Below are 25,254 nucleotides of genomic sequence, written 5' to 3'. Positions count from 1 at the left end.
AAGAGTGAAGCAGCACTCCAGAGGGTACGGCTGTGACTACACTTACTGTATACAACTGCCTCAGAGAAGCAGAAGGATCCATTTGAAATGTTTTTGAACCCTCAGGATGATCCCTAGGTGTAGTTTCAATAAATACAATGTGGCTAATATTATCAATTTAACGTCACCAGAAGTTAAATTTGGGTGAAGTTCTAGTGGAGCGTTTTGATTTTCACAAATGTGATAGGGGCGAATTTCAGTGTGCATGGATGTGTGAGGTGCACTTGGCTGCGTTGTGCATACTTTACATTATGTGGGAGGAAAGGTTACAGATGGATTAAAGCACTCATCTTTGAAGCTGACCCCATTACCGCCCTTTGCTTCACCTTCCCCTGAAAGCTCAACTCTTTGGGAACTTTTTTGATAGGTATGCGTCCGTGTGACGTTGTAAAAACGGGCGCAATTTCATTTTAGTTCCGGACCAAGCGTCTAGCGTGATTGGGTGTTGCGGCTCATGGAGCTGCTGCCCCCCCGTTGCACAGCCGCTTCCATTGGCCGGGAAGCTAGTCGGCTGTGTTCACTCCCACAACAGCGCAAACCCCCAATTCTAAGTGCGCTCGTTTACAAAAATAAGGAAAAAAAGCTCTACCCATGCGCACATGCAGTTAGTCTGTATTTTGCGCTAGACTGTGCTCTGGTCAGGAAAATAGAGCCCCGCATGTAAACGTGTCTGTCTGTCATTTTTCATTACAAATCATGTCATGTCATGTCATCTTCCAAACCGCTTATCCTATACAGGGTCGCGGGGAGTTGCTGGAGCCTATCCCAGCCGTCAATGGGCGAAGGCAGACTACACCCCGAACTGGTCGCCAGCCAGTCGCAGGGCACACATAGACACTGTCACTGAGCGGGAATCGATCCCACGCTGCCCGCACACAACTCAGGCGTGTGTACCACTACACTATCAGTGGACCTTCATTACAAATCATTAACTTAAAATCATGAAAAATAAGACTCAATTAAGTACCTAAAATAATGGAAATTTTCAGTGTGTTTTATTTATGTATTTTTTACATTCAATTTTGATGTAAATAAACTCAACAGGCTCAAATGATGATATGGAGAGAATTTGTTGAGATTATGTTTTATTCAAGCGCTGTCCCAAAGAAATGCAGTATACAATATCTACACATATGTAATGTACATGTAAATATTCATGACGCCTTCTTTGTTACAGCTGAATCTCAACAATGCTTGTGATGATTTAGCACAGCAATATAAAAAATGAAATACCGATAGAGTCTTTATATAATTCACCTTTTTTTTAAACTTGAATTTGGCGCTGAAGTCACGGTGTGGATGATTAGGTGAGAGAGGCAGTTGATTATGCTCAGCCTCATCTGTCGGTGTCCGTCTGTGGCTTGCGACTGTAATTGTACAAACATGCACCAAGTCCATAAAACAAATGGTAGTTGTGTGGAACAGATTGTGTTGTTAAAGCAAACATTGTTCGCAACAATCGAAGGCAAGCAGATTTTCAACATAAAAACAGCAATAACCTCGATGTTACTAAGATTTATGTATCCCTAGATGGTGTGCATCCTCCATTTTGACGATTGCCAGGTAATAAATTAGAAAAAGCCTCTTGGCAAAGGCTGTACCGCATAGACAGACACAGACACACACATGCATCTGTACGCATGCACACACAGGCCTACACGCGTGCACACGCACACACACACACACACACACACACACACACACACCCACACACACACACACACACACACACACACAATTGTAAGGTTTCTATTGTCTATGGACAAACATTAGAAGGTGGTAACGCCGATATGGATATGCACAGTTAACCTTAAAGTGGAAGTCAACGCAAACATATATTTTTCAAGAATATGTTCTATGCAAGCCCACTAATTGAAACAGGGCATTCTGATAAATATTGCATTTGTGGAATAAGTGTTAATCCACTCGTTTTTAGCCACCTCTGGGGGTGGCTATTTTGTCTTCTGTCGACTGAAAATGACATCACAACTGCTCACAATGACCAATCATGGCTCAGATTCAGAAAACAGGTCAGCCTTGATTGGTCGTGGTGAGCAGTTGTGATGTCATTTTCAGTCGACAGAAGACAAAATGGCCTCCCCCTGAGATGGCTGAAAATGAGTGCCTTTTGCTGCTTAACTTATATTCCACAAACGTAAAATTATTCAGAATGCCCTGTTTCAATTAGTGGGCTTGCATAGAACATATTCTTGAAAAATATATGTTTGCGTTGACTTCCGCATTAAAGACCCAATAAGGTGAAATCATAGATTTGTTTTTCCAAATACAGAAACACTGAGAACTATGTGTAGAAATCATTTGTGTTGTATTAAACTGTCCATCATTTGAATTTATTTTTTAAAATATATTGTCTGGGCATGATTAAAATTGGGCTGAGTGATTTGGGCACCCAGCATGAGTCGTCCCTCTGCCACTATCTAAGAACTTGAGCGCCTTCCTTCGCATAAATTGATATTGGAAGCCTACACCCTAAAAATGCATCTTCCCTTTGGGTAGTAAGAGCATACTAGCCATGAGTGTACACATATCATGCAGAGAAACACAGAATAGTGAGGAAGGGAAACTTTTTTAAGCCTGACTTGACAGTTAGAATGTGGATTGTGGCTTCGAGCTTGTGAGGCCGCTTTAAAGCACCCTATTGTTGTCAGCGAGTGCGCGCATGTCATGGAGAGAAGGCAGAAGAGCGAGGGGAGCAAAAGTCCAACATGACACCCAGTGTGCGGAACAAGATTATTATTGTTAAGAAAAAATTAAATAATCAAACTAAAATTGATCAACTTCAGTCCTATTGGGCCATTTTGGCCTGTGGGACCCCAGAGGCAACTGATGAGTACCAGATGGCCAAGTGGAACCCAGCTTTGGTGGGCACTCAGGTAAAAACTCGGGCATGGGAGGTTTTTGGTGAGGCCATGGAACAATGACTTGCGGACAGCTTCAAAAAAATTCTGGTCCACCATCCGACATCTCAGAAGGGGGAAGCGGTGCACCATCAACACTGTGTACAGTGGGTGGTGGGGCGCTGCTGACCTTGACTTGCGAAGTTTGAATCGGAAGGGAGAATAATTCAAAGTTCTCCTCAATTCCACCAACATCCCTTCCCATGAGGAAGCTGGAGACTCTGAGGCGGGCTCTCCTATCGCTCGGGTTGAGCTCATCCTCATTAAAGTGGGTAAAAAGCTTTTCAGTGGCACGGCCCCTGGGATGGATGAGATCTACCTGAAGCTCCTAAAGGCTCTAGATGTAGTGGAGCTGTTCTGGTTGACACGTCTCTACAATAGCCACATGATAAACCTTGGACAAGCAGGAAATATCTCTCTTTAATCAACCAGCCAATCTCAGACACCGCCCACCATTACCCGGCACACACCACAGTCTTACACATAATTTATACACTTCTAACCTCACTTGCCTTTTTTATATGAAAACAATGGGTCTGGCACCCACCATTTAGGTTGTCTCTGTCACAGAAAAAATTAACCACTCTCTTATGTGTGATTCCTCATAAACTCATCATCTATCCACCCAACTGTTTTTTTTTTTAACCACTTATCCTGTTGAGGGACACAAGTGAGCTGTTGTCTATCCCAGCTGACTTTGGGTGAGAGGCAGACTGCACCCTGGACTGGTCACCAGGTGGTCATATTTAGGATGCACAATATTAGGGAAGCGCCGCAGCGGCTTTCAGGGTTCAACAATTTTGCAGTCAGCTATCCAAGTGTTGCCATCGCTGTTTACCCTGTTGTCTGATACCTACAATGGCATCATCAGTGCATCTATAAATCATATGGTGTTATGTATGAATGGAATACCATTTTAACTGTCTTACACACAGGTATCAAACTCAATGCCCTGGGTCCGAATCCAGTTTGCAACATCATTTTTGTGGCCCACTAAAGCAAATAAAGCGTCTATATTTCATGGTTCTTACAATAACAATTTTTTCCCCAACAAAACCCCTTCTTGCCAATCTGCATGGTTAAAAGTGTTGGAAACAGTACAGGTACAGTATCAAAAATGCGCAAATCCAGTGATCTTGATATAATTTATCCATCCTTCCATTCTGTACCACTCTTCCTGTTCGGAGTCACGGATGAGCAGGATCCTATCCCCGCAGGCTTTGAGCAAGGCTGCAGACACTTTTGACAAACAGTTTACACTCACATTCACACATAAAGGCAATTTAGAGTCTTCAATTAACCAAACACATATGTTTTTAAAATGTGGGAAGAAGACAGAGTACCACAGTCCGAGCCGGGATTCAAACCGAGCACCTTTTGACTGTGCCACCCACACGCGCATATTTACCTTAGTTGATAACTCAATAACTACGGAAAGTCATCAAGCTTTATCATTGTTACGGGAGTGTCATGAAGCATTCACGAAAACAAACTCCCCTTTGTACAAACATGCCGGTCCGGTTGTGAATTTCACATCACAATAAATGTCACCGCCATGCTTGTCGTGGAGGACGTCTGCCGTGGTTTAGGGGTCAGGGTTGAGGTTAGGGTAGCAAGTCTCTAATGGCCCACTGTCATACAGACTCATATGTATGTCGGACAAGGAGCAGGGCAGCAGCGTTTTGCCAAGAAATGAGAGAACTGTGGGGACCTTCCAATTTTGTCATGCCAGTTTGTGCAACTTACTCAAGTGGAAACTCATGGAAGAAGCATAAAAACAACAAGCAAACTGTGGATATTTTCAATGCGATGTCATCATTTCCACCATAGCTGGCAAATTTGTGTTTATTTATTCAAGAATATTATATCCTGTTCCTGGCTTAAAGCATTTTCAAGTGGGCCTAATTACAAGCTACTTTTGGAAAACCTCAGGTTATTTTTCTCCTTATGCTGTTTACCGGTTAGTCTTGTGTGCACATTTGCATCATCCACCATCCCCCACGCCTCACCTCCCCGCCATCCTTAACATTATGCACTCGTGCATCATTAAAACACACATGCAAGCGTGGTGTTACAACTTGCTCCCACTCATTCTCACTAAGACCTACATATGGCAAACTGTGAGAAGGCGATTTGGGCAGCTGGCCGGTATTAAATTGGATCCCTGGGTTCCCCGCTGCTCAATGAGACTTAAAGCCACATTAAAAGCATCTCCTGCAGTCGGTTACCAGTGGGAGAGCATGGACATTGGCCAAGGAAATCAGCCTGGTGCCAGCCTCACCCCTGGAGGACCGCATCTGCTCTCATTCTCCACTGTGGCCCCTTTATGTTCAGCTCGACACATCCTCCCATGCGGTCATATGCCAGCACGACTACACTACACGCGTTTTAACATGCAACGGTGGCGAGTCAACTTAAATGAACCCATCTCTCATTGTTCGCATGAATGTTATATGTAACTGAACCCATATAGAAAAAAGGAGAATAACACGAGTTATTTATCAAGGTTACCATTTTAAAAATACAGTTTGGGTGACCATGGAAATTGCTTGAATCTTAATATATGTTGCAATTTGATTCCTGTATCATGATCACCTCCCTGCTTTGGAAATTTATGTCAAGCCTTGTTTAATCTGCGTGAGCACTAGTAGGAGTCGCCGCATGAGAGTGGCCGCTCGCAGGGGTGCAGATTGCGTGGGCAGATGCTGCTTTATGTACCAAGCTAATTTTTCGCCAATGTGTAGCGTACAGTGGCGACATAAAGCTAGTGGTGCAGTCATGCTTGAAGGAAGTGAGAAGGGGTTGTGGTATCATTTTCACTTTGTATCTCGCATTAATGGACTCAATTCCAGCTCAAACAACTGGCAGCTGGTAAAAATCGTTGTGTGGAAAGTGCGAGGAGAACTGATCAAGGGTGTGTCTTTTGGTTTGAGTATATTGTCAATTTCTGATGGAATCTTATTGCTCTATTTTATGAATAGGTTTACCTTTTAGAATATGTCTGTATCCTTCCTCCTCCATAGTCGACATTGCCTAGGTCAACAAACAAGTAAACCAGTCAAATGTTTTGCAAGAGGTAGACATTTGATTGATGCTTATTTGTTCCATTGTTCATAAATAGGATTGCACTAACTTTGCAAATAATTTTCATGCCATTCTAGAGAGGGGTGACATGATGTTCCCACCTGTCACAGACTGAAGATGTTATCATCCTGTCAGTTGAATCACCTCACATCATTCTAAACGACCTAGGAAGAAGCCTGCGAACTAACATACGGACAGAGAAATTAAGAAAAAATAATGGCAGTTTTAAAAATTTTGTTAGAAGAGTTTAGTTTCCCGCCCCGGATTTTTAATGGTCACACGTCTTCATCAATGTAGCACTTGTTGAATTTTTGTTCACCTAGAGTCAGTTTTTGGTTAAGTGGGTATTCGCAGCACAGAAACTCTTATTTTAGAGAATGTAGGTCAAGACAGTACATTCTGCCAACCGTAGAAAAATCCAGTTACATATCATAATTGTTATTAAATGTAAAATAAATGTAAAATGTAAAATGATTCTGAACGGATTGACACGGTGGAGCATTTGGCCAGCACGTCTGTCGAGAGATTCTGTGTTTGAATTCCGTCTCAGGGCATTCCCTTGTGGATTTTGCATGTTCTCCGTTTGCTTGAGTAGGTTTTCTCCAGGTACATCGGCTTCCTCCCACATTCGAGTAAGATGCATGTTAGGTTCACTGAAGCTTCTAAATTGTCCATACTGTAGGTGTGAATGTGACTATGAATAATTGACTGTCCATATGTGCTCTGCGATTGACAGGTGACCTGTGCAAGGTGTACTGTACCTCGCACCTTGTCCAAAGTCAGCTGGGATAGGCTCCAACTCCCCCGTGACCCTGAACAGCATAAATGGTAGAAAATAGATGGCTGTTGTGTCCGAATGATGGACCCCATAAATAAAATGGCTAGCTGAAGAATTACGATGATTTCATTGTGAAAACTTTACTTTGATAACGTCATGGACTTTTGCCCAAACCATGTATCGTTGTACGTTACAGTACTAGTGGCACTCAAACAAACTGCATTTCATTAAAGGGATATAATTATGTGTTCTTTTCCCCACAAAAGACATAAAACTAGTTACAAGTCCAGTATTATATTTATCTTTATAAATGTCAGCACGCAGTTATTTTTATTCATTTATGGTGTGAAAGTAAAATGGGGGTGGGGAGATTTGTTATTGAAAAAGGTTTCTATGGGGCAGCAATTTCTTTAGGCCAGCACAAAAATTAGCATGCAAAGAGCGTTAATGTGCAATTGCGAAAAACAAAAAGCCGTCTCTCAACCTGCCACTTTGGCGGTGGCCTTCGGAGGATAGGAAGGATAATGCAAGGAGTCTAATAAGTTTGTTTGGCTTGTTAGTGTGATTGTTTTCTCGCAAAGATAATTAACTGTCTCGACCTAAGGGACCCTCCCATCCTATATCCTGCCATCGCTGCCCACCCCCGCACACACACCCTCGCACAAATATACGCATTCATCTCACCTTCCCTACCTTGCTCACCCCTCAAGCCTCCCCCTCTCTCACCTTTACCAGCAGCAGATCTCTGTCTTTGCTTCCTGTCATGTGTAAATTGATGAAGGGTCTCGTGATTGTCTGGATGGTCCCAAGGTGCCTTTCCTCACTACACAAGCATCCTCCGGATTCTCCTGCTCCACTGTTGATTACGATAAATCAATCTGTGGGGTCAAACTCTTGGACTGGGGGCACTATCATCCCCAGTGGCTGAGGAGGTACGCAGGTTCGGGATAAGAGGGCGTTTCCTGAAACCTCGATGACCCCCCTGGACCACTCTTGTTTCCTCACTGACACCTTTATTATGGGGACAAATCTGTTTCTAGAGTTTAAAAAATCAGCCAGAAGAGTCAAGCATGGGACTGGGGGGTACCTTCTGGATTTTTTTTTATCACATTTCTACCTCCGGTGGCTTTATTTCTCAGTCTACTGGCCTGGGCCGGAAAGAGACACGTAACAGCCAAGCAGTGCAATAAAGCCACCCCCTGGCTTGTACAGCAAATAATGGCAGAGATTTAATCAATGGTTGAGAGGAAAAAGCGGGGGCAAATCAATAGAAACCTGGCTGTTTGCGCCCCCGCTTTTGAAGGTGAATCCAGGCCTCGCTGCAAAAAACTGGACTAATTGAAGAACACAGTAGGAGACAAACCTTCCATAAAGCATGTCTGTGTCAGCAGGACACCTGTGTGAGCGATTTATAAAACCTCTAAGAAGAAAAGACAAACACAATGTGATAGGAATTGCACCAGCACAGGTTGTGTTCAAAACATGAAACCTCAAAGATCTGTTTTAGGATGTGTTTTAGCACCGAAAATAATTTAAATCCTTTTTATAACTGACATTATTAAATCTTTGTTAACTGTACAGGCAACTATTTAAGAAACACTTGTAACATTCTGAACATGAATACAAGTGTAAAATCAAGTTAATCATTACATAATAAAACAAAACAAACATATTCAGAAGAGTGTAAATTGAAATCCCCTTGAGGGAATCAGAAAAAAATATTTAAAAAATAATACAATTCAATTTAAAATCCATGATATTGAATATAGTTTTCAAATATGTAAAATCTTGTTTTAAACATGGGGATTCAATTGTATCCTCGAAAGATGCAGGTGGAGGCTGAGAAAGAAAGGAATTACCCATGGTTAACATCTCACAGTCTGTCATATTGGGTGACATCAGCGCAATCAGATTGCTTCATACGTAAATGCTTCGAGGTGATGCCATGACATCACATCACCATCTTTCATATCTGCCCAGAGGTCACCTTTGAGTTCTTAGCAGAGAAAACGTGATGAATATTTTGGAATAATCCATCCCTCTATTTTCTATAATCCACATCCTGTTTAGGGTCATGCGTGCCCACCCCAGCCGACTCCGAGCAAAAGTATATATATATATATATATATATATATATATATATTTTTTTTTTTTTTTTTTTTATTGTATTTTTTTTTTATCAGAAAAAACATTAATTGTATTGTATTTGTATTCATCTATTTTGTCGCCATGGTGCTCATGATATTGATGATGAGAATATTTATTGTACTTATTCTTTTATAATGCCATCAAATATTAAAAATAAATTAAATACTATTTTTATTGTCCAGTAAGAATGATATTTCTATGGGACAGTACATCACACTGTATTTTCATTTCACACCTGTCGGAGTATGGTTAGTGATCTCGATGTGTTTTGGCTTACAGTGCATGTGTGAGTGTTTAGCCTGAGCTGAGGACACAAATCCAGTAGCAAAGATTCATTTCATCAGCAGAGACAGCAGATTAAAAACAACCACCCATGAGACACTGTTAAATAAATTGGCCTTATTTTGAGGAGAAAATGGTGCATTCTGTACCTAAAACCAATCAATCAGGTAAATGACTCTGCAACCCACACAAATCTGCCACTGTGGAACCATGTCGAATAGCCCAGCGGACTTAGTGGCTCGTCCAATGCGTGAGACCTCATTTCATCTTCAATGTCTCATGAGGCAGAGGGGTACTGAGGTCTTCTGCTTGGCCCTAATTGATAAGTTGGTTTGTAATGGTAAAACAACACAAGGTGTTAACCCTGTAATGAAGTGGCCTCTAAAAGGGGAAAACAGGGGGGGTGGGGGGATGGGGTATTAAAGATCACTGCTATGGATTGGTTCACAATGCACCTGGAGAGAGATTTGAGTCCAAATGAAATGATTGTATCTGATAGAAATCGATAACAATCCATGCCTTCCTTAATCCTGCACTCGCGCCCGGATCACTTGGCGGCGCAGGCAATCTCTCAGCCATCACTACGACACGTAAATCAATAGCCGGTAGCGAGGCCTTTGCTTAACTTTCTGGCTACACTGCAAAACAATGAGAGAGTTGCTTTGGGCGTCTGATACAGCACAGCAACACCTTTGGTATAGGTCATTATAGAGATGGAAAAAACGGTTCCCGTCCTGCCAAAACTGTAAAAAAGGAGTCCAAAACTTCAGCCCTGCAAACTTTTGAGGCAAAATGTGTGCAGATATTTATCAAATTAAGGGATATGAGGCACAGAGTGTTTTTTCTGTGTAGACTTTCAGGATAGGTCTTTTCGTTGACCACTGTTGACTACAGTTTGGCATTCTATCATCCTGCTTTTTAGCATCCTGTGCAGGTGTGTGTGTGTGTGTGCCATCCCACACAGTCCTACTTTTGAAGAAGAACAATAATCTTTTTTTGTCATGTACACATCAGTACACAAAATGTGACCTCTGCATTTGACCCATCACGGGAATGGACACAGAAAACTGACACTTAGTTAGTGGCACACACTGGAGCACGGGGCTGCTTAAGCACCCAGCGAGCAGTTCAGGGTATCGGTGTCTTACTCCAGGACACTACAGCCACATGCCAGGAGATGTTGGGGGTGGATGGTCTTGCGGTGGCAGGCGGCAATTTGGCCACACCTTTTTATTACAGTATGCGTTGCAGTGGTAATTGTAGGGTGGAGCTAAACATCACTGTCCGTTGATTGGTCGACAGATAATCATTTCCCGTTCCAAACTGAACTGTACTGTTTGGTGGAAGCATGGCTTATGGACAAAAGTCTTAATATTTAATTAAACAAACAGCTGAACTTTGTTTGCATCAAGCAGGACAATATCCTTTTTTGTTATTTTTTGTTATTGAAAACAGAGCTAGGCGTTAAAGTAAAATTTCAATGTCGGTTTAACGCCTTCCCTCTGCAGCCTGTGGACCCTTCCGCCATCTGGCCAGCCGCCTTTTTGTCAGGCCGGACCAAATAGTAATCGCCGAAAGGCCAGTCCGCCTTTCACTTTAAGCGGGCTTCCATTGCCATTACTAAAATGGGCGTCCAACATAGGTGGATGGACGGACCGGTCCGTCGGATAGGCGGAATGCCCAGCTCTGCTTAAAAGCTATAAAGGGCTTTAAATAACCAGACCTAAAGTAACATCACACTTTTCGGCCCCTTTTGTTGGGCTACTTGCCACAGCAGTAAAATACATTAAGCTTGCGGATGGTGCAGCGCTCGAGTGGCACATATTGCTTAGCCCAGACTGCAACTACCTGTTTAGGACACTCTAAAACCTTGTAGAAAATGTTTCCAGAGGAGTGGAAGAAGTAGCTTGCATTATATGTCATGTAAGGAAGAAGAACAATGTCATCATGTAACGCATTCTAGATGAAGAGGTTTCTCAGGCGTTTTGTTCATCGAGAAATAATTGGTGCATTTTTCATTAACTTCAGTGGCCTAAACGGCAGGAAATACATCATTATCACCGGTGGCCTAAGAAGCTGCAGTTACAGAGAGAAAATGTGTCTGCCTTTGTCCTTTTCCACTTCAGTGTTTTGCAGTCAAGTCACAGCGTATGTTTGAAACCCCTCAATTAAAAAGCGCAAGTTGGGCGCTGCTTTAATGGTGGTTGTGATTTTAATCAGGAGCGTCATATTCCTTGTAGGTCCTAAAGGTCTGGAGGCCTCAGCGCACACGTCAACTTATCTATTTCCTAAAGCTCTAGATTTAATTTCCCACCACTGTCGAAGTCTTCTCAGCTCGCCAAGGCTTCCCACATCCCCTCCCTCCTCTTATCCCTCCCAATAGACATATTGGGGTAAAAAAAACACAACAGGAGTCATTAACTCCATTAGCATCAACTCATCAGCAACAAACACTGGCAGCAAGAGTCAGTATACTGTAGGAGATCTCAGAGATATTAGCAGAAAGATAGGAATGCAGGAGATTTTTTTCCGCTTGTCCTCTAGCTCCTTTTTCCCAAAGACGCCTGCTGGCACCAAGGAACTCTGGCAGCAATTAAGAAGGAACGCAGACACATGGCGTAATTACAGCCACACGTTGCTGCTGTCACCGAACTCAGCTTGCCCTGCGGTAATAAAAAAACACACTGAAGAATATTTAGAAATGAATTATTCAATGTGATTGTTCATACTCAATTATTTATGGAGCCCCAGCGAAGGCAGATTTGCATCTGAACACTGTAAAAATTATTAAGCGTGCCAATTATAAAAAAATCTCTGCTGTCCAAATTCTAATCATGTATGCAACATGCGCGACGCTTTATAGTTGTCAGTGTTTAAAATATCTCTGAATAAATGGGTGGCTAAATGTGTGAGCGGGCCTTACACCCCCCAAAAAGTATATATATATATATATATATATATATATATATATATATATATATATATATATATATATATATATATATATATATATATATATATATATATATATATATATAGGCATTCCGCCTGGCTACCAATGATGGACGCCCATTTTGCAGGCGATAAACGATAAATGGGAAAATCGGATTAAGCATAAACTGAAGTGGATTTTTGCCCGTCTATGTAATCGTCTTTTACCTGATTATTTGATTGTTTCGTTTGACGCAGGTACGTTTGCTGCTTGATTCGTGTATTTCACATCGGGCATGTTTTTGCAGCTAATGGGTCCTAATAGCGTGCCGCGCGAGTGAAATAGTGCTACTTTTAGACCGCGTAACGTGGCATCGTGAACCAGAACCGGTTCCAGGGACAACATAAAAGTGTCCTTGCTGTTATTACTGCTTGATTTTTGTCCATTTATCTCAGAAGAAACATGCAGAGTAAACACTGCTGCAGATATGGAACGAATGGATGGAACTTACAGAAAGTTTGCATACAATTAATCCTGACTTAAAACTCAAGAGTAGTCATTGTTCATGTCTATTTAGTAACCCATGCATAACACAAATTCAAATGTATTCTCGTGATTAAATCGTTAGTCTTGCAGTAGGTGGAACAGTTATTGCAAGTTGAGGCACAAGAGGAACGAGTGATCTCCATTCTACATTAGTATTATTCAAGTGGGGATCAATAAATTACACGCAATCCACATATCATCAATGATTTACTCCTTATCTGTAGTTAATGGCAGTGCATCAGCCTTGGAGGAGCACTACTGTCAAGCTTAAGGGAAGTTCTTCTCCATTGATGAGTCAGAAAGTTAAAAATCGAGCCAAGTGCATTTATTGATTCATAAACACATCCATTCTGTGAGGACATCAGCAGTCTGGATCTTAATGGCAGCACGCTATCTCGATTGCCGCCGGCTTCTCCCAGGTCCCAGGATGAATGGGAGAGTGACACCTCCTAATGCTGCGGGCTGAAGCACGCACTCTAATAGGCCCAAACTTAATTAGTATGGGACTTCCCCGGCAAGGAAAGATAAATCCTAACCCCTCCCATGGAGGAAAAGCTGCTGACACACATGCAAACACTGTTATACAAACACAGGTGGAGACAGAAACACACAGATTAGATTCGGTACATATTTATGCATAGGAGAGAGAATCAATGTGCTTTAAGCAGAGCTGATTAAGGTGATGAAGATTAAAAGAGTTCTCACTTTGTTTCTGTATGTTGCTCTCATTGCCTTACAGGCTGTAGGGTGATGTGTTATTTTATAATCACGTGCTGGCTAAATTACATTAAGAATCTCCTCTCATTAATTTGTCCTGCTATTGGCAGCACTCGAGATGAAACAGATTCCAGGGAGCTGAGAGCTGAGACACAGAGGCGAGAAACTGCTGGTGTCAGCATTTAGCCGGTGTGTGCGCTGAACGGCGCACGTGTGTTTCCCAGAGTAAATGGGGGGAAAAGAAGAAAAAGTATGGGCGAGACGACAGGATGAAATGGCACAGTTAGAATGTTTGAGTGAGTTTTTTTGTACAGACAGTGCTGCAGTGGTAAAAGTGTCATCCTCAATAAGGCCTTTGAGATTTAATGTGTCGCGTTTCAAAAATGGTTTATCCATAATGGGATTAGGTTTCATGGATTATGGATGCTCTTCGCGTCATCTTTTGCGCCATCTCTGGCAAGCGGGACACATATGTGCACGGTGCATAAAAAAACTTCCATCATCCATGCATGGTGTGAATTCAGCAGACGAAATTAGATGTTATCTTGCATGTGACTGAATGTTTCAGCGGAGGCGCACAATATGAAATATCAGCAACTTAATGTCTGCAACATTTTGTTTGGATGTTTTTTCTTCATGAAAGAAGACATGGCTTGAATTTTTAAACATCATTCTAGAAAAGAACTACAATATTTTGAGGAAAAACCTGTACAGGGACGCGGGGGAGGTGCTGGAGCCTATCCCAGCTGACAATGGGCGAAAGGCGAACTACACCCTGAACTGGTCGCCAGCCAGTCATAGGGGACACACAGACACCGTCACTGAGCGGGAAGCGATCCCACGCTGCCCGCACACAACTCAGGCGTGTGTACCGCTACACCATCAGTGACCCCATATCTGTCATCGAGTGATATTCTAGTCATACCTAAATAGCCGCTATGGAATTGCATTACTTCCACTTAAAACCCTGACTAAAACCAATTACTACTTTCCTACATTTATCATTTGGCGACATCTTACGGCACGCAACCAATCGACAATGAATCGGTGAGTTTTTCAGTGAATGGGTGAGGATAGGTTATACAACAACAACAAAAAAAACGTGAATAGGTGAATTCTTCAGTCGAGAACTGCTAATACTGTAGGTTCAAGTTTTTGTTTTTACATTGGTCTTGTTTATTCATTAAGTCTCTATTGCAATTCAGTTCAGGGTTGCGGGTGAGCTAGGGGCAATCAAAGCTGAGTGAGAGGAGGGGTTTATCCTTGACCGGTCGTCAGCCAGCCGCAGGGCACGAATAGACAAACAACCATTCACACTCATATTGACACCTACTGCACTATATGATGGTTTTGAATCTCCAATTAACCAAACATGTTATTTTGGGTTGCTGTTATGAGAAATCAATGAAAGTACCTAATTAGAATGTATCATCAATACCTGCTTCAATGACGATTATCATGCTAAAAGTTCATATTAAAGATCCCCTGTCATGAGCTGAGAAGAGAGAAGGGAAAAGAACTTCTAATATATCTCAAGTGAGACCAAGTGGGACTGCATGTTACCTTTGTATGCACAGCGTGTAAAGTCATTCTGGGGTTCACATGGGTGACTTACAAACCAATAAATCACCGTTGGACAAATTAATCAAAGTGGCCAGCTGTTGCTGTTCATAGCAAAGTGGCGACAGCCCCGCTAGAGGCCGCGACTCCTTCTCCGGGTGTATTGTCTGCCCTCCCTTCCTCTTCTCAAGTGTTATATTGAGTTTGTCTCTCACTGAGTGATGTAGTGCCACTTCCCGCCTGATACTTTATCACCAGGTCAGATGTTTATTACAGCGATACGCTTCTCCACTTTCGCCCCAAAACAATTCAGAGAATGGATTTTGTCGTCTGTGACCGCTCCCGCAGCGTAGCAAGTTGTTTTGCAGGAAGCCAAAATACACAGATTATCAGAGCGTTGTATTGGCACTACAAATGGAAAATGTTGTTGGGACAAAGCTTCCATTATAGTTCAGAAATAATGCAGTTGTTTGAAAATACATGATAAAATGTCAAATGTACAACAACTCAATATTTGGGGGACTTGATTGCAATGTTCATTACTCAGTTGTATTAGCCAACATTTACCAGTGTGTGCAAGTCAAACCATAGAAACAATATCAATGGAATGATTCGGGCATGTAAATGATGCATCCAGAATAACAAGCAAATATTTTCTGGTTAATAGTTTGTAGTTTCAAAAAAGAATTGTTAGACCACTTTTGCTTTTTACAATCATCTCAGTGTTGTCAGTTGCCGAATCTTGAACTATTCATGCGTAAACATGTTGCGGCAGGGGCAATGCATTTAAAAGTACACCGGCAGCACAAATGACAATAATCACTGTATTGTTTTGCATCGTAATTGGAGTGAAGTGAGTAGCTTTACAGTACACATTGATGGCAGTCTATTAAGACTCTATATATTAATCTCAGTATATTAATCTCAGCCCTACCATTAACAATGTTTTGAACTTGATATGTATTTTACTATTGTAAAATGCCATTTTATCATACAAAACAAAACCTGGTACGTGAACATTTCATGTAAGATGAACCTGTTCACAACCTTAGCCACACCTCACCTAAGTAGAATAAAACATCAATCTTTGAAACACAACAAACATCTGCCCATGTTGTGGGCCATTTGTCTTTAACAGGGTTACACCAGGACCTTATCCCCGCTGACATAGGGCAAGAGGTAGCATACTCTCTGGACTGATCACAGGTCAGTCACAGGGCATTTCTACTATAATTCACAAGAATGGTCTGGCACACTAGCTGCGCTGTGCACTATTTTGCAAGCTTTACCTCAATGGATTGGCTCTGCTTCACTGGTGGTAGTGACAGACATCTTTTAAATTAGGATTTCGTTTCACAAATAAGATGCCTAAATCACAGGACAAACGCGGTCGCTTGTGGCCTGTCTGGAAGTGGGCTTTTTCCTTTTTCCCCGCTTTTTTTTAATAACTAAAATGGCTTATTATGGAACCGACCAAAAAAATAAAAGACAAATTTACATCCATAGGCAATGACACCACATCCGTTCACAACATGGCGCCGTGCATTAAAATGAACCTGGTGGATTATTTTGGCAAATACAAGACTAGACACCAAAATGGGAACACCAGATATTTATCAAATTTAACAGTATATACTTCAAAATGGGCTGCCGTAGGTACACTTTAACATAAAGGACATGCGTACAGAGTAAGCATGCAAGCAAAGAAAGAGCATGTAAACTCGCCAAACTGAAACAAAATCCTTCTTGCTGCAAGGGTGCAAAAAGTACAATATTCAACAATAAGTACTTGATGTTCCACTGGACATTCTGCACAAAACAAAATAATATGTTATCTACATTAGTGGCTTTGGTACAAATGCTTTCAAATCTTTCCCTTGAAAATCCCTTTTGGTGTAACCTCACACTTGTCCTCCAAGACATTAAAAAAGTGCAAACAACATGTATAATCGTCATACATGTGACACTGCCGGTCACCTGCGATGCTTCAGGCGTCACCATGCACTTAAGGTAATGGAGATATTTTGTCTCTGTCTTGCTTTATTTTCCCTGAAAACATGTCATACCTCCAACACAATATTCCTGCACCGTGCCGTGAATGATACCTGAACTGATCGTGAACCCCACACTCTCTGCCTTGCCGAATGATGATGTCCTCTGTAGGGGAAATCACTCTAAGAAGTTTACTTTGTGCTAATCTCATAAATGCCCTCCACCTCCCCTGTCTCCCCATGATGCAGGCAGACAATAAACCACTTACATAAACCTCTCCTTTGAGACAGGCCTGGAAAAAATAAACAGCTGACATGTTCAAAGTTTCTGTCTGCCTCTCGCTCTTGATGCCTGTGATTTCCACCAGGAATGCTTTATTTGGATCTTTTATTACATGTGCTGTCCCAAAGACGTGAAGGGCAGTTTTAATACGTGGATTGTCTGCAGCCCTGTAGCGTGTGGAACAAGACAGACTGGAAAAGCACTGACATTTATGAGTTGGAATGCATTTAACTGGGCCACTTTATTATGCGATCAATATAAAATGGCATCGGACTCGATGAGGTGAGTGACAATGGCGAGTCAAGGATACTTTGCATTCTAATTTTGCATAATTTACGATGACATTTTAATCTACCATTGCACACCTGCTGTGTCATACCACTCCAAATTAGCTGTAAAAACAGAAATAGCACGATTAGTATTTTAATCTGTAATTTCCATTATTTACATTAGTTATTGTACCATAACACTAGTCAACAGCAAACATTAATCAGGGCTTGGTTTATGTGTCCCTAAACATATTTTTGAAGCTGATTTAAAAGATGGCTTTACCTTTTTGTATCTTTTTTTTATTTTTTGTTTTTCAGATTGACCTACCAAAGTTTGCAGAATACGGATTTTACCATTTGTTATAATTCATAGCTATGGTGTTTCAGAAATAAAATCCATCAGTTGCTGCTCCTAAGACTTAATTCAAAAATATTAGAAAAAAACAAGAATTGAGCTGCAATGTGAGCACATACTAACAGTGTCTTAATAAATTTCAATTGGTGTATCATTAATCCAGAGCTTTTTAATGAGAAACAACTGCTGTTCATTCAAGCACTGCAACGGCATCTCAATGTCCAAACTTGAATTGGTTTGAATTGAATACTGAATGGAGAACATCTGCCCTGATCATAACTCATTGTGCCACTAGAGGGCATATTATACACTGTATCAAATCCAAGCCCCAAGTCATGGTTGAGAATGGCCACATGAAGGTTTGATAACATTGGCACCATCTGTCCACATGGATAAGAAGTAGGCGCCTTCTAATGATGTTTTCTCAATGCTCAATAGAGGGCGGCTATACTGGCACAATGGGAGCTAGATCATCATCCAACAGGACCAGCTGAGACAAGCCTGCCAACCGTGACAGCTGAAGCTACTGAGGTGCAAATAACCCCATTGAAGTTGGTCAACCCTCGGGCTCGGGTTCTATGGCTCTGTCACAACCACAAAATCTGGAAGCGGAATGGTAATAACGCAGAGTCCTCAATGCAATCGTAACAGAGAATAGAAAGCACGATCAAGATGTTACAACAGAACAGGGCCAAGGTGCTGCGGAACGCAATCCACACCAGCGGACTGTTCGAAATTCTATGTGTTACAAACATATGGTCAAAAGCCAAATGTGTTTTTTCATGCACCTCTTTTTGCACATCTGCATTAGTGTGTGACACACTAGCAACAAGAGAGTATGTCACAAATGAGTCTGCTCTCTTACATGTTAGCAAATCAATTCATGACAGTATAGTGAGACTACTATGCAAGTCTATGTGCCCGATCATGATCAGATTCCATATGGGGGAGGGACAGACATGAATTTATTTTAATAGGGAAACATCCATCCATCCATTATCTATACCGCTTATCCTCACAAGGGTCGCGGGGAATGCTGGAGCCTATCCCAGCAGTCTTCGGGCAGAAGGCGGGGGACACCCTGAATTGGTTGCCAGCCAATCGCAGGGCACACAGAGACAAACAAACATCCACACCTACAATCACACCTAGAGGCAATTTAGAGTGATCAATTAACCTACCATGCATGTTTTTTGGAATGTGGGAGGAAACCAAAGTACCCGGAGAAAACCCACGCAGGCACGAGGAGAACATGCAAACTCCACACGGGGAGGCCGGGGCTGGGATGGAACCCACGACCTCTGAACTGTGACGCGGACGTGCTAACTAGTCGACCACCGTGCCGCCCCAACAGGGAAACACTACAATGTAAAATGTAACGCAAGTTGCTAATAGTATCAGCCCCAGCTGACCCTGAATCTGATATAAGAGTAATATATCAGATATAATAATATATATTCTTATATAACATTATAAGAATGGACAAAAAAAAAATAAAGAAAAAAGCAAACTGCAGCTTGAGAGCGCGTAGACCAGGAGGCATTAACATTTTTGGTCCAACTGTTTAAATTCTGAGGGCACACTATAGCTCATGCAAGTGGAAAAACAAGGCGCTTAAACTAGAATAGTAAGAAGTTGAAAAACATTCAGGTGCTTCATACATTTTCCTCCAAATCAATGCAGAATGCATCAGTTAGACTTCAAGTCGCCACTATAAATTCACACCAGGTAGCTTCATTTGCACACCCTACATGTGAGCTACAAAATTGGAGATACATTCAAAAGTTGTTTTTTTGTACAAGTTGTTTGGGAATGACTTCCCCAATTTCGACACGACACATTGTAAACCTGCACCTGCGCTCTACTTGTCTTCTCAAGCAATGACTGTGTAGCCAATATTACAATTTTGTATACTCTCACAGGTCTTCACATGTTATTTTGTCATCACTTTTCCCCTCTTCACCACCTCTCTGCAGGCACTATATGATGGGCCATCATACACCTCAGGAGAGCCATTCTCCCTTTGAATTGCATCATAATTGTCTTCCGCTTTGCTTTTAATCACCAATGTGACAACACCCTGCATATGGGTAAGCGTGTGTGTGCGTGTGTTGCTGAGCTGATGGCCTTGTGGCTGCAAGGAGGAGCCAGGGCAGATGTGTCCACTGGAGCAGAACTGCTTCAGTGTGCCTGGACTTATTAATGTGAAGGCGACAAAACTCACACTGTTTGATTAGGAAAGTAAGGCCATAAAAAAAAAAAAAGACGCGGAATTACCTTGATATCCTGCAGGGATGATGATAATGGTATGTGGTGTAGTGATGCAGTCTGGGAAAGACCAGTTTGGTCAAGTTCATTTGAGCTTTTGTAATAAATAAACACATGGGCAATAGCAAAAATTTTCCAATTCTGTGCATAGTGTGTTGAATTTGAAGGTCTTTCTGTCCTGGGTATTTTTTCAATCTCCTCTGACTGACTTTACCTCTTTTTCTGAGTAGTACCTCATGAGAGGTGAAGAGCCTTTGGTGATATCAACCTTCCCCGTGTACTGGAATTACCTATCAATATGATGTTATATGTTTACTATTAAGTCACAATGGAGGGGAATATATTTTGTGGCTTTCTACACCCCCCCCCCCCCCCCACCAAACTGCCATTATCAAGGGAGATCTAATCAGAAGTGCTTTTAAGATGGTGAAAAGTCAATCCAGTCAAAGCCTTTCTTGATTATAAATGTGAGTCACGGAACAATATGCCTTTTGACCATAAATCAGATGCAACATAAAACATATACAGTACAATTGCGACCTTAGGCCTGTAGAGTGAACCCCCATTATAACCTCTCACCAGTCATCTTTTGAGCCTATATTTCAGATTTTTAAGTGAGCATTTTTAATCTGTTTTTTTTTGTATACAGGCAAGTCTGAATACAGTGTGGCACCACAGTGTGCTGCAACATGCCAAGCATTACTAAGGTCTAATGGAAGAGATGCAGCGTAACTAATAGCAAGAGGCAGAGAATGTCTCCAACTGAGCTCTCTTAATAGTCGTTGTCCCCACAGATGAAAGAATATTCTGTATGCCCGTGAGCATTGTTGTATACTCTGTTGCAGGGATGGGCACTTTACCCTATTTTACCGATCTGTCCTCTGTTCTCCGTCTGTGACCTGGGAACCCTTCGGTCATCGTCCCTCCGCTCTTACTCATGAAAATAATCGTCCTATGACCCTATCCATCCTTTTCCTTCAGAAGGGCTTCCGTCCTTACATTCCGTCAGTCCGACCCAGCCGCCACCCAAAAAAAAAAAAAAACTGTCCATGCAGGACGCCGTAGGACAGATGCTAACAGCAGCGGTTTCATAATTCATAAACATTATTTAAAGCTCATCAACTGTTTTAGTGTCACCCAAGATAGCATTTAGCCAGGGGATATCACAAGAACGTTTAAGATTGTGTACGGTTTGGAGAGTTTTTTACGCACTAGAGATGTCCCAAACAAGCACATACTTAGCATGAGAAGGGCAAAGGTATGCACTAAATGTCAACAGTTAGTTGATAAAACAAAATTGCTACTCCAAAATAGGCGTCCATCTAGGACGGACAGATGGACCGTTCGGTCCCTGGGAAGGAATGCAGATCTCTGCTCTGTTGTATGTATGGCTGTTCCTTGTCTAAGTAGTAGTCGTAATAGCAGTAGTTCCGTAACTTCACCTAGCCCATCTATGGCGTTTCAAGGTTTGGTTCAACATTTTGGTGTATAAATATCCAAGGTTTAATTCACTTTTGTGAAACTTCACCTGGTGGTGACAAAACAGCCTGGAGAAAGCACGCTTGCCTTTTATGTGGAGAACTGTTTGGGGAGAGAGTTACTTTAAGAATACTTAAAGTGTGTTGAATGAGGCGGACATGCTAACCAATCGACCTTATTTATTATTATTTTTTTAGTTCAGGCAAATTGATCAAATCTTCAAATTTTTTATGAAAAACTAAAAAAAAAGCAGTTCATAAATTATTTGTTATAGGTTGCTCTATATTTATATATTTTTTGTTTTCTTTAATGTTAATAAGTCAGAGGTGTACTTATTATAATGCTATACCAAATGATGCTATTTATAGTCGTGGCGGATAGTTAGGTAGGTTGCAAAATATTTTCTTCTTCCTGGCTGTGGGGTGTGACAGAAAATAATTGAGAAGTATATACTGTATACAGTACATACATACATGCATAGGTGGATCCATACTTTACTTACTTCTTAGCTTTAATAGTAAAGTAGTTCTCCAACATGTTGAGAAATTCACTTTAAACACCCGGTACGCCAGTGTAATTGTAGTTGAAGAATAAAGATCAGGGGAATCACCAAAGTCAGCCGATCTTATCACATCATTTCATGACTCTCAATGCTCGAACTAGACTTTGTGCCAACATTAGGTCACATGCAAACATTTTTACTCCACGACTGAAGGTCAAAGCATCACCATAGTGGGAGGGCACAATCGCCAGGGGAGCTATGAATGTGTTAGTAAAATTGCATCAATCAAATGGTGACTTTTTCAGCATGAGCCAAAACGTTGAACTGATATACTCACGAAAAATGTATGTGCACTTTTGTGACCTCCTTGACTTTATCTTACTTGATTACTCCATTATCATCCATTCTGCAGTCCCATTTGACTCTATTGGCTGGTGCACACTTGGCACTCTCATCTTGGCAAGAGAATTTGGCTCAAAGCAAAACTAGCATTACATTGATAACGGTAAAGAAACTAAAGGGGGAGGCCCTCTTAAAAAGTGCGGGTAGGTCATAGATAGCTGCCAGCAGAGTTCAAAACTTGTTTATATGCACACATTTTATTTTCACCAGGTTGTGGGCTGTGGTTCCTATCTGTAGAGTACAGGGCTTGTTAGACAACAAGTGGTGTAACTTGGGTGGGAGGTCCAATACTGCTATAGTGTGTGTTTGGTATGTCAGACCCCCGTGCAGTCTGCATTGATCGCCCTCCTTCTCTGGACATTCAATGCAGCATGACCTCTTCAGCAAGCAGCCGGTAATTGATCCTTGTTGGACCGTTGCGGATCCCCCATGGCACACCCACTCTCCATTTACAGTACGTGCATCTCTTCTTCCACTGTGCTCCTTAACGACCACTCAATTGCATTTAAAGTGTAACCAATGGCCAACGTCCGTCCACACCTGTACTGACTACCCTACGTCTATTTTGTTACTGCCACCTTAAGGTTAGTCAATGTGGTTTTGACCTGTGCGTGCAATCTCCAGTATGCAGTTTAAAATAGAGGAAACTGAGTTGTTCTAATGACACATTGGTATTTTTCCAAGAATGTTCCTCTTATATTTTGGTAAGAATGCACACATTGATTATCAAACGTTTCACCAAATTCCATGTACTGATTTATAATACATGCTTGTCATCTTTGAATGTGAATTAAATTAGCTGTGTATGGAATGTAAAGAGTTGTTTAATCCATATTTAATGAGGATCCAATCCAGATTAGGCAATAGGTAAATACTGTATTAACACTTCAGTCGGACGCTCTAACATTCAGAGATCTGTAAAACACGATCCCCCAATCCCCCAAAAAGATGTTCGAAAATGCAATTATGTAGACAAACTACATAATAGCTTTTTCCAAACTGTGTGTGATGCACAAACAATTTACTCATTCTCAATTCACTTCCATCCAGTGGGAGACAGACATAGAAAAGATGGCAGGTGTCAAGTAAAAACACTACTGCCAGGAAGCTTTTGGATAACCTGAAAAACACATACATTCACACACTGCTTACATATCAGTATGCATGACTGGAACAACACACACCACCCAAACACATTGACACAATAAGATAGTCCCTCATGCATAGTATTTCAATGCACATGCACACACCAACTTCAGTTAGGGCAGTTGTAGTTCCTTTCGGCCTCAGTGGTAGCGTGCCCTGCAATTGTAAGTGCTGTTGGTTTTGCCGCTGCCAAATGACAAGCTCCATTTGCCAGCCTAATTAATGGCTCATTGCATTCAGTGAAGTTTATTGCTGGAGCCCATACGCACGCCAAACCAAACAGGATAGACCTCACAGATAACCGTAAACGTGGCCCATGGGAGCTGACACCTTGAAAAAACAAACTTGTTACAGGGAGTCTGTTTATATAAACCCCTCACAATTCCCCCACCCTTGTGCGTCTCTCCTCGCTCCACTGTCTCGTCTGACAGTTACTTGACTGTTTCACTCCATAGCCTCTATGGTGATGGTTGTTAAGGGGTAAAAGCAGACTCACAACCTATTCCTTTTGACCGCAATTCATGCCGTGTTTTTCCAGCAGGTGCCGTAGGGTCAATACTGTTTGGAAGTGCTGGATGAAATGGGAAATGTGATGAAAGGACACACCAGTTTGGCAAGACACGAGTTAGGAAAAACGCCATGCAAACATTCCTCTTTCTTGCCTTCTAATCCAAACTGGTAGAACATTAGTCCAACCCCTACTACAATACTATCTCCCTGGCAAAGTCACATTTTAAAATGTTGGAGCAACATTGGCTTCCTCTCAAGCAAATGCCCCTGATGCTTTTGCTGCATGTGACAGTGGTGTCAAAAGGTGTCCAAAGACGACCTCTGTCAGGCTTGCATAGTCTTGCATCACACCCGTAAACTCATTGCCTTGTCCTTGGTTTCAGAGTGCAGAGGAGACACGGAAAAGAAAGGGGAGACACACAAATCTCTGCTACAGAGTAAGACATTTGAATTCAATACATAGGTGGTCTTTACAAGATAATAGCACCAAAACAACAAATTACTCATGATAATAATCTTCAATAGCCTCCTTTTCCTTTTGGTCACTCAAAAAAGAAAAAGAAAAAAATACACAATCATTTCACGTATGAATTTGATGGTACTGTAAAGTGTTACCACATGTTATTAATCGATGCCACTGAGTACCATGTGTGTTGGTCAAACACTTCATCATTCAATTCATTTGCAAACTCGTACTGTTGACACTTTGTTTACTAAACAGATATTAACTTACCTTAGGGCGCATCAAAATAATGAACAACAAGTAAAACACACACACCCACACCCCCACGCACGCACACCCAGCACCCCCACCTCCCACACACACACCCACATACCCACACACACAACTAACTAGTTTTACGCTACAGGGAAATTCAAACAACTAACATTACCACTCAAAAAATGTAATTAACAAAGACTATTTACAATTGGGGCGGCACGGTGGTCGACTGGTTAGCACGTCCGCCTCACAGTTCAGAGGTCGCGGGTTCGATCCCGGCTCTGGCCTCCCTGTGTGGAGTTTGCATGTTCTCCCCGTGCCTGC

The sequence above is a fragment of the Filicampus tigris genome, chromosome 13, assembly GCF_054856515.1.
Source record: "Filicampus tigris isolate MCC_2025a chromosome 13, RoL_Ftig_1.0, whole genome shotgun sequence".
Lineage (NCBI taxonomy): Eukaryota > Metazoa > Chordata > Actinopteri > Syngnathiformes > Syngnathidae > Filicampus > Filicampus tigris.
Note: the sequence above shows the minus strand (reverse complement) of the source record.